Source organism: Octopus bimaculoides, chromosome 5 (assembly GCF_001194135.2).
Source record: "Octopus bimaculoides isolate UCB-OBI-ISO-001 chromosome 5, ASM119413v2, whole genome shotgun sequence".
NCBI classification, from domain to species: domain Eukaryota; kingdom Metazoa; phylum Mollusca; class Cephalopoda; order Octopoda; family Octopodidae; genus Octopus; species Octopus bimaculoides.
The window spans coordinates 28498847-28508749 of record NC_068985.1 but is presented as its reverse complement, the minus strand read 5'-3'; positions in this window follow the sequence as shown (position 1 = coordinate 28508749).

Genomic DNA, 9903 nt, shown 5'->3' with positions numbered 1-9903 from the left:
AAAAGAGGAATTATGAGCAGGATACGGCAAGGGTAAACCAGCACATGCTGCGGCGGGGGCAAACCAGCACATGCTGACAGGCCTCGCTGTTGATATTGGGGGGTTGCAATCTATGTTAGTTTATTTCATGGAGAACTTGAGGATCTCTGGGCCCATGCTGTATGAATGCGTTTGGTGATACTTTGAGAGACATCAGATTTAAGAGAATGTGGGATTGAGTTATCCTTCAGCGAGCATGCTGCAATGGAACGATGTGGAAAGAAATGTCCAATTTAAGTAATGAATGACAAGTGAAGGCGTGCAAATTCATCGGGGAGTGCACACGCTAGTCTGAGAGAAACGGTCAAAAGGTTTTCCCAATAGCAAGTAAAATGTTATATTCGACCAAATTTTTTAGAGTTACAGATTATTGTCTAAAGTAAGTATATAGGAGCACTCCGTTGGTTACGACGACGAGGGTCCCAGCTGATACGATCAACAGAACAGATTGCTCGTAGAATGAACGTGCAAGTGGCTGTGCACTCCACAGACACGTGTTCCCTAAATGTAGTTCTCAGGGCGATTCAACGTGACACAGAGTGTGACATGGCCGGCCCTTCGAAATACAGGTACTACTAATTTTTGCCAGCTGATTGGACTGGAGTAACGTGAAATAAAGTGTCTTGCTCAAGGACACAACGCGTCGCCGGGAATTGAACTTACGATTGTGAGCCGAATAGCCTAACCATTAAGCCATGCGCCTTCACCTAAAGTAAATAACCCAAGAATAAAATAAGTCTAATGTAAATTTTAAATCACAGAATTCTATTGACAGAACTGTCAGAAAGTTTTATAGAAGTCGAAGCGACGGTGGCACTTGTTTAGAGGAAACCAACGTGCTATCAGAACTGTAAGAGCACCGGAAAGGTGCTTTTCGGTATTTTTCTTGCTCTCTATGTTCCGAGTTCAAATCCCTTTGAGATCAACTCTGTCTTCCGGGGTCGATATGATATAGTATTAGTCAAATACCTGCATCGATGGAACCGACTACTAACTCTTTTGTCTCAAAATTGTTGGTTTGTACCTTAACCCTTTTAAAACGGTTGACGTAAATGTACACACGCAATGTACATGCTTTAAATAGGTCGACGTAATTATACGCCGCCTGACTTACAACTTATTACCCGAGTTAGTACCGGTCCACCTGCCATACTTCGATTCCTCTCATAAACGAATCCTCGATTTGAGGGTTCAAATACAAGTAAACTGGAAATACAATATAATGTCAATAATACTATTGTATTATCGACGAAAAATTTGGCGAAAAGAGAAAATAAATAGAAAACGAGAATATTCCTCAATGCCAATCAATAATAGGTTTTTTTTTTTTTTTTCAAATCTCAAGATATTTATCACCTTTACAATGAAGAAAATATAGCCTTAAAATCAATTCTTATGCGACCAGGAATATTTATTGATCTGTCAAGCTGACGTGATTGTGCACAATGGCATCGTGGCTTCGGCATTTGGAAACAACGTGATTAATATTCTCCGCCAAATGAAGATGATTTCATATTCGAACAAAATGTGCCAACTGGTAACCCACTTCTGCTTTAAAAAAAAAATCATTAACTCCAATAATCGCAGAACAGCTGTAAAATGAATTAGTGTTACGAAAATTTATCTTTACATATACTGTGCATGTCTTAAGATAAATTGGGTACACCGAATAAGAAATGTTATGAACTAAACATGCAGCTAAAAGACTAACGGAGATTTGTGGAATTATTAAAGGTTAGTCTACGAAGTAGTGTCACAAGCATCACACAAGAGTGCATCTGCAATAACATTAAATAAAGGCTCAAAGCTAACGGAAGATTTTGTAGAGGAGTAGTAAGAATGGTTATCGCTTTATATATTCTCATTTTCCAAAATTTTCGCAAGTTACTGCGGTATATCGTCTACTTATGATAAAGCGATACTCTTTTGTGACAGTCTCAAATACCGCGTAAGCCGCTTTCTCCACCGTAGAATAATTTTTCATAGCAGTCATTTTAATTAAAAGAAACCTCGGTGATGGCCTTAGAGGCGTACATTTTGACAACAAACGTCATATGCTCGTCGACTTGACAGACTTCAAAACAGCTCCTTACAGCTTCCTCAAAGAGCAGTAATTGAGCACAAATTACAGGTTAGTCTTTCAGAGAAATGAGGAATCGATCAAGAATAATAAATGAACAGACCCATAACCTGACATAAGGACCATTTATTAGCAGGCACGGGCATTTCTTTAATTGGAATTAAACATGAGGTGTCAGGACGTAATTCGTTATGACTAATTTTACAACACAGAATTTTTTCAAAAAATTTTCTCAAGAAATTTACATTTATCATTATTCACTGCCATATTAGATTCGCGAACAAGTTCTAAAAATTTAGATAATTCATGTTTCTGTTCCGCTTTCGTCTTTCCACAAATGGAGCTGTCATTTAAATAGGAGTACGTGCTTTTGACTCGTTTTCACAAATAAGATTTCTATAATATTTTTTAACATGCATCACTGTTTGAAAACTAATGCGCTTAAACTGGAACAATTGTCCTACCATAAAAGTGTTGAATTCCTTGTTATGGGAATGCAATGCAACGCAGTCTAATTAAGACGTAAGTCGATAATACTGAATTGTTTGTTAAATAAATGGTTAAATTTGGGCAGTGAGACACCATGTGAGTGGGTGATTTATAAATAATTTCGAGGCAAAGAGCTACTAACCCACTTTTTACTATAACCGTTAACCACAAGAACCTCACCAGATTGTGTCTCTTTGCTCGATGATATTTTCTTTCAACACTTTAGTCCTTTCCAATTGAATTAACTAGGGATGAGATGATCTGAATTTAAAGAAATTTCGTAATCACAGGTTTGACATTTGGCCATATTAAAGAAGTTTCTTGGTGGTTCAAACCTTAGCGAAGGCACACAGCAAACCGGCAAGTTCTGTTGGGGACACCGAGTTCAACTTCAGTAGACAAATATTTAAGGTAAAAAAGAATAAGTTTGAGTAACCATTAGGTTGCACGAAAATATGGCTTTCCTACCCTCAAAACAGGTAGTTCCATTTTACTGTTTTTGTATCACATATTAACATTACAGTTCATTATTCTTATTTTGCATTTTTTTTTTTGTTTTAAAAGTTATTATTTTTAAATATTTCACTTACTTTCACAGTAAATATTTTATATCTTCAAATGCCACCACTGATGGCATCTCGTCGAATCGAACGTGTAATGGCGTTATTTCAATTTTTTCTCTAAATTGTTCCTTTAACCTTTCACAACTGTCTCTCTCGAGCAAGACCGCCCTGTCGTCCTAGGTACTTTCTCACCCTGTGATAACTTGACTCTAATTACATTTTTCATTTTTGTAATCTTTCTCTCGATCTCTACACTCTTTTTATATCGCTGACTTTTTTAACAGAAGTTTTGCGAACAGCCGAGTCACTGATTTTATTTTTAAGAAGAAAGTTTATAAATAAGTCTTGCAGAGAGAACAGAAGCGCTTACTAGCTGCTTCGAGTATCTACAAATATTTGAAAATTGTCTTTTTTTTTCTTTACACTTGAAACAAGTAGTATAGCGAGCTGATCATTAGGTACGCTTACGTCGCGGAAAAAAATCTCCTAGAAACAACACCGAGGAGGTGATGCTGCACAAGAATTCTGGTTTCTTTTTCGTTTTTTTTTTTGTTTTTAGTTTTCATTAATGTCTGTCCACAGAGCAGAATTCTATGCCTAAGAATTTATCATAGCTACTTGTAAGACACGGTCTAAATTAAAGGTTTTGTTTTCTAATAATCTGGTTTTATACTGACTGGAGATATTCTGATTATGAATAAATAACGAACATTTTCATCTTGCTTTATGTCGACCATAATGATTTTGAAGTTACAGTGTAATTTGAGTTCCTGAAGAAATCTTGTTTTCATGAACACTTTTCGCGATCAGTTATTTGGAGATGTTGACACAAATGTTACAACTATACTCGTTGACCGAATGAAAGTGGTTTTATCTTAGTTACAGTTTAGTTAGTACAGCTCGAAATAATTTCAAAGGTTTCTGTGGAAATGGAATTGGCTGGGAGTCTCAGGTAGAAGACATTTGTTCTTTCAAATGTTGCTTATATTCTGCAAAGATAAACAACTAATACTTAAGTATATCTTAAGCACCAGAAGCCGTCGCACCCATATTGAGTGCTTCAAATCATAGACTATATCCCATACCAATGATTGATGCTATTAAATAAAAGTAAAATAATCAAAGGGGTAATTCAGTTTACATCAGACTTTAATTTGATAAACTTTTTAGTGACGAAATTGACAGATCGTAATTTACATAATATTTATAGAAGCAGCAGGCAACTGCTGCAGAATCACGTGGAGATTTAGCCATTTTAAAATTCTTATAATAGCATGAAATTATCACTTTACCGTACTGAGTAAAGAAAATTCATTCTTAGTTGATCTGATCTGTCTTCTGTGTGATCCTCAGCATGACGATCACTTAGAAGGGAAAGAAATTCCAGTTGTTAAAATAGATACTTGTTTGTGGTAGCCTCCAACTGAATTAACGTTGTTTCCCCTTTTCGTGGAATGGATACATTAATCAGATGCCCATAAAGGAGAAAATATTGTCAAGTTCGGGAAGGATATCAGCGAACATGGAAGCGTACTGTTTAGGGGTAAAGAGGATTATGGTCAAAAACGGTTGTTGAAATTAGCTGTGTGGTGTGTAAATAGTTGTTACTTGTTAGAAACAAACTATTTGAGGAGTGTTGATTATGAACTCCGTCCTTATTAGGACTTGTTACTAAGAAGATACTGTAATATCGGAAGAGGTGTATTTGTCAAGTAGAAGATTCGACTTCAATTTAAAGAGAAGGTGGTAGGCCATAGAATGAACGAAGGATGAATTTTCTTTACTCAGTACGGTAAAGTGATAATTTCATGCTATTATAAGAATTTTAAAATGGCTAAATTTAAGAATGTGTTCTTTCGTTGTGTTGCGAATGTGAATGGACATACCGAACATGATATTAAGGAAGTCGCTTAGCTATCGCTGATAGACAAAAGATAAAGTACAAGTACAATTTCTGTTATGGATAGTCGCTATAGACATGAAGTATCAAGTTATTCAGTCATAAGGGCAGCTGTATGATAGGATCATATGAGGTGGTTTGGTTTATCAAACAATCACCAAACTATCCTATGGAGTAGAAATTAGAATGACGTATTGGAGGTAGTGTTTAAATGTAATAAAATGTTCAATAGTATTTATTCTGGGTCACGGATAAGTCAGAAAAGTAACTTCTGGCAACAGTGTAGCGTAGCCAGTTTTTATCAGTATGGAAGTGGTTCAACAGGTAAAATGAAACATAGAGTGCATTGAGATTGTTGTTACCACTACTCAGATTAATTCTGATCGAGCACACTTATTGCCTGTAAATAGACGGTCGGCCACAGAGGTTGATTATTCCAAAGGATCGTTATTGAGATAGATGTCTTCAATGCAAGATGAACGTTAAGTATTTGCTGACGGCTGGAGAAGTTCGTAGAGCAGTTCAAAAGGCAGGTTCATATTAGAAACATTGGAAAAGAAATAGTGTGAGATTAAAAGGTAATAGACATGACCAAAAGGGACAAGGAATTTTAATAGTCATAGATACTGTCTTGGGAGAAGTTAGTATATAGTGTGTGTGACTTGGACAGCTGAGGTATAGTATAATTATAGAATTCGTGTTCCGGTGAGTTGTAGGTGTAGTTTCTGTTTTGGCAGGGGTTATCAGCACAGCGTTATTTACATTTGACGGATATTTGTCCTCATCTTGATTGTTGCTAACACAACGTTTGGGGAAATCTCGAACCTAGTTTCTCATTCCTAAGGTATTTTTCGATGTTGTTGTTGTTATTATTATTATTATTATTATTATTATTATTATTATTATTATTATTATTATTATTATTATTATTATTCAGGTCACTGTCTGGAATAGAACTCGGAATCTTGGGGTTAGTAACCCGCGCTCTTAAGCACTACGTCATATGCCCGTGTGCATATGGCGTAGTGGTTAAAAATACCTTAGGAATGAGAACTCAGGTTCGAAATTTTCTCAAGACACCTGATGAAGGCTGGAGGGTATATCAGCCGAAACGCTGTGTTAACAACAAACAAGATGAGGACAAATATCCGTCAAATGTAAATAATGTAAATAGTTCCTCATCTCTTAAATATAGAACTGTATTATCAGTATAGCGATCATCTATGTTTATGTGAAGTTTCTAAGATAAAAATATTTATACAAATTCTTCAATTTATTTCAAGAGTTAAATTTTGACAACGTTATTGATAAAACTGTCGCAAACATCATTCAGCGAGAGGTTTGGCTCAAAAGGCTTGGCTCAAAAGGCTTGGCTCAAAAGGCTTGGCTCAAAAGGCTTGGCTCAAAAGGCTTGGCTCAGCAAGTGAATCTCATTTTCTTGATTTACGTCACTAGTATCCCTGAGAGAACTCGAACATTACATTTACTTTTCATCGTATCGTTTTGACACGCAGTTTGTTTCCTGTTTTGCAAAATATATTACATAGAAGCTTAAATAGTTAACCTTTACTTTCAATAATAAAATATCGAGCAGCGCCTTAGAGACGTTTAACATCATTTACTAGCAATGTTTTTATTAAAAAAAAAAGTCTTGAGTTTACACAATGAGGTTTTTGATGGCAGCTACATGACGGGCTGGGAAAATATTCCACTTCAATTACGCCAGCCATGTCCCTAACAACATTCCATATCTGCTTCACGATAAACCTGGAGCCATAAATCTATTCAAAATATGTCATTTTCACTGTTTATGTTATGCTGACTATAAGCATGTATACTTCATCTCCACTATAACTGGACAAAATTTATCGCTTGAGTCTATTATAGAAAGTTTACTTGGACTTACATAGAGTTTCTTCTTTGATAAATTTATCTACCTTACATTAAAAGTTTAGAGAGAAGACATCATATTATTTAGACTTACGGTAACATTTTAGATCTTTATTGTTTTCAGATTTTCGCACGAAGGCCAGCAATTTTGAGGTGGGGGATAAGTCTATTACATCGACCCCAGTGTTCAACTGGTACTTATTTCATCGACCCCGAAAGGCTGAAAGGCAAAATCGACTTCGGTGGAATTTGAACACAGAACGTAAAGATGGATGAAATATTGGTAAGCAATTTGCCCGGCATGCTAACCATTCTGCCGACTCACCACCTTTTTATTTCTTTGAATTATCTTTCCTTGAATTGTATTCTTTTTCGTTTCTAGAACAAGTGTATAGCACCAAACAGAAAGGTGTGAACTCACATATAAGAATACGAAGATATAATTAGAACACATAAATGTGTCTTCAATTCAGATATGAAAATAATACATCTGACGGAATGCTTTATTCAGAAGACCCGAATTCCTTGTTGTATTGTAATTTTTATTGTCTTTTCTTTTTCTCTCCTGTGACTCTGTTTTCAGCTATACAAAAGCGAACGTTCTAGACTTCTGTTATGCCAGACTTATTTATATCTGTTATACGAGTGCAGACTAACAAAAAGAACAATAGCTACAAGCGCTGACCATGAAAGCAACAGTGAAAAAAAAAATAGCTTAAAGAAATATTCTGAAGAAAGATATATATAGTTTGAGGAAGCATTATTCAATTTTCTACATAGAATTTCCCAGGTGTAAGCATTAAAAATCTCAATACGTATTGTGTGTTAGCAGCTAGTTCCTGTTTACTTCAAGAATAAGTATGAGTTAACTCAGAAACGTCTTTGATGGGATTGTCCGTGAAATTTCTCATTCACACATTTAAACGTGAGGCATTTAGCAAAGATTATTTTTTTCTTTATATTTTCTTATTAAACTATCGGAAATGATTGATGAGAACGAGAGAACGAAATCTGAATTCATTCCCAGTTCTAGAATTTTAGATTAATTCTTCAGTTACTTATTTTTTTCATACTATTGTCCAATCATTTTATTTGATCTGACATTGTTATCTTTGCCTTTTCAGACGGATGCCAACTTTCTATCTAATTATTTCTCAGTCTACTTTTTATACAGAGTGCAGACATAGTTGTATGATTAAGAGGCTCCCTTCGTAGTTAGGTGGATACAAACTCGATCACACTATGCCAAAGCCTTGTGACTGAATTTTGGTAGACGGAAATTGTGTGGAAAGATTTGTGACTTGCCTTTATCTATTATGATCGTAAAAGAGGTAGCAAATATATCAGCTGCTCGTAATATAAAGTCGTTTCTGTAGGGAATTGAGTTGCTGCGAAAATAATCGATTTTCTATTTTTTAAAAATGTTCATAGCAAGCCTTCTTTGAGCAGTAGCTCAATAACCTCATGTCACTTCTTTTCTAGGTTATTTTACCAACTTTTTACCAACTTGCCCTCCGATATACATCCAGGTAACCAGAATATGAACTTATTGCAATGATGCATGCACTAAATCTATGAAAATTGTCATTCCCCTTGCATAATCAACCAGAATATACAGATACAAAAGTGGAGTGAGTGTTAGTAGGAGAGAAACTTTGTGACGAAAGGAAGCTGTCTTTTCTGCAAGAAACGGTAAACCAGACAGTTCACACTTGTCAGATATAGCATGCAAACAAATATCGCGGAAACCTAGTAATTTATCTGGGAACAACGTAGGTGTTTATAAACATTGCCCAACCTTTCAGGTTAGATTTTTGTCAGACTGTTGATGTAAAAACCCGGATGTATTCAATACAACTCAGCTCTATCCATCTGCAGGTTTAGAAAGTAGGAAGTTTCGACCAGACATAGAATTCTGCAAAAACCACTGGCTAGTATGTATTTTTCTATCCAAGTACCGAATTTTTCTAGTTAATACTTCTAGTACTGTATTATATTACCTTTTATCTACTCAATAAATATATGGGTTTTTTTTTCCATTTACAACCGCACATTGTAAATATATTCTTTACCCATCCCGTAATCGATATATCCATTTCGTTTGCACTTTAAAACAAACCACTTATTCTCGTTTCATCACTATGGAATCAACTGTTTACTCCTGCTTCTTTAAAAAAACATTTAAAATTTCGTACAGGAAGCAAAATATTTATTAATCGTATTCACTTTCCTCTCTATTACTTGTTTAACATATTCATTCAAATTCAAGCTTAATATGCATTAGAAATTATCTGCCAGTGTAAAAAGGCTGCAATTTATATACGAATATCCTTTACCGCATTTAAAAATATGTCTGGGTGATACATGCTGATTCAGTGAACTATACAAGGTTTCTGGTTGTACCTTGCTCCATTTTTCTGTCGTTCTCAAATACGACTGAAAATTGAGTCTTCAGATGCACAATTTCTAGGAATCAGTGATTCTTGCAAGTATTCGTTCAAGTTTGCAAGTCGGAGTATAAATGGATCTTTCTGATTTGGCGGGCACCATTTTTTATTTATGTTTTATTTAGTGTGTTTTCTACCGAAACACTTTAAAACTTCGTATACTTGTATATTTTGTCTTACAGAACAGAGAAACAATTTTATATTCGAAGTTATTTCATATTAGAAGTTGTCGCATTTCGGTAATTTCAACCAATCACTGACGTCTATTGAAGTGAAAACAATTACTGCTATGGATTGTCAACAAAACGTTGTGTGGTGTAATGGGATCTTTTCCTTTGAATAAAATTAGTGCCGTTGTTTGTCAAGAACAACTATTGGCGGTACTGTTATTTATGACATCGTTCGTGCGTTTGTACTGGTTTTAGCTTTAGGGTTTTAGGGTTAGGGTTCGGGTTTTAGAGTTAGAGTTTGGGTTTTAGGGTTAGGATTAGGTTT